Genomic DNA, 1,538 nt, shown 5'->3' on the forward strand with positions numbered 1-1,538 from the left:
AAAACTTGCTAGTTTCACTTTGATTTGTTTTAACTCAAGTAGGGTAACTCTGTTCGCAAAGAGTGCGCTTTTGTGAAGAGGGCGCCACCAAATTTTGAGGACACTTTTTTAATTGGCTCAAAGAGAGAAGTGGCCCATCTTGTTATGTACTATCATTGGTATTGGTCTTACATGTTTCAAGGCCGAGGCAAAGAAAATATTGATAGTTCTATCAGGCTCGGGGTGCTGAAGCCGCATCCACGCGCTGTGGAACGTGTAAAGGCTTGGCATTGCTTCACTCTTGCTACCACTACCAGATTTACACACCCTTACTACTTCAGACCAAAGCGTAGACTGAGCACACACACCCCTCGCCTCCCCACTCCCTTTTTACCCCATGGCTCTAGGGGTTTTCTTTAATTAATTAAGCCGTGATACTGGGGTGGTGTTACTGAGCTTAGGTAGATTAGGTGTGTACACTTGAATGAAGTTTTGGGCGGGTTCGAAACCAATTATATCTTGTGTATAGTATTCTATTTGCTCTGTGTAGAGATCGGACAAATCATAAAACAAATACTTTTGGGTATTGTATTAGTAGGTTGAGGAAGTTTTAAATTGGAATTTAATGGCACATTTTCTTCAATGCAGTAATGAATCGTGTAGAATACTTATTGGAAACTCGTTTAACTTCTTTGAGGTGTGAAGATATAAGCTCACTGTCAAGAGACTTGTCCATTCAACCAGCAGAATGTTCGTATTCTGTTGTGGATGGAAAGCAAAAGAGATGTTTTAATCCTGAATGATTTATGTCGAAGGATGCATAGTTCAACCAAAAGGTCATAGGCAAGTTTACTCAACATAAAAATCGAAGAGTACAGTTCATTAACATGTATGGGTTTAAAGACGTATCGATGAGTCCATTTTCTGGTTTCAAATGTGGGACTGCCACTAACAGTTTTACAATACTTTTAATGCAAATGTACTTATGTTTTCACGTTGTCTTTTTATACGCATGTTTCTGTCAGTACACACCCATTATAATCTAAGCAGGGATCTCATGTTTGCTCACTGCAAGCCCCACCCTCCTTACAACCCACCCGACGCCACTTCTTCCGAACTAATTTGACACGCTTCGCACACATTGTACGTGTGAGATTTCCAGTCTCGTGTGGCAACCTTGATTGTTAAGAATATTATTATTATTATGGATAAAAGAAGCTTTTAGTTCAATGTTGTAAAGAGTGGGGAGTCAAAATTTACCCCCCACCCCACCCACCCAGTATCATGCCCCGCCCCTGGTTTAGTTTGAGACCCCCTTCGGAAAAACAGGCCTAGAATCGTGACAATTCTACACACGAGTCATACCTACGTCTAAGAAACTGCGTCTTTCTTCACGCCCACTCACTTCGCTCGTCATTTTCGAGGAAATCCCAGCCCAGGCCGAGTTGACAGACCAAAACAAAACCACCCAGTTTTTACTATGGAATGACAAAGCAAGTTAACGCGAGTGATGGTTTGAATAAGTCTGTTGCTGCCACCTTTTAAAGCCCCCCCCCCCC

Source organism: Aplysia californica, unplaced genomic scaffold (genome assembly GCF_000002075.1).
Source record: "Aplysia californica isolate F4 #8 unplaced genomic scaffold, AplCal3.0 scaffold00780, whole genome shotgun sequence".
NCBI lineage: Eukaryota > Metazoa > Mollusca > Gastropoda > Aplysiida > Aplysiidae > Aplysia > Aplysia californica.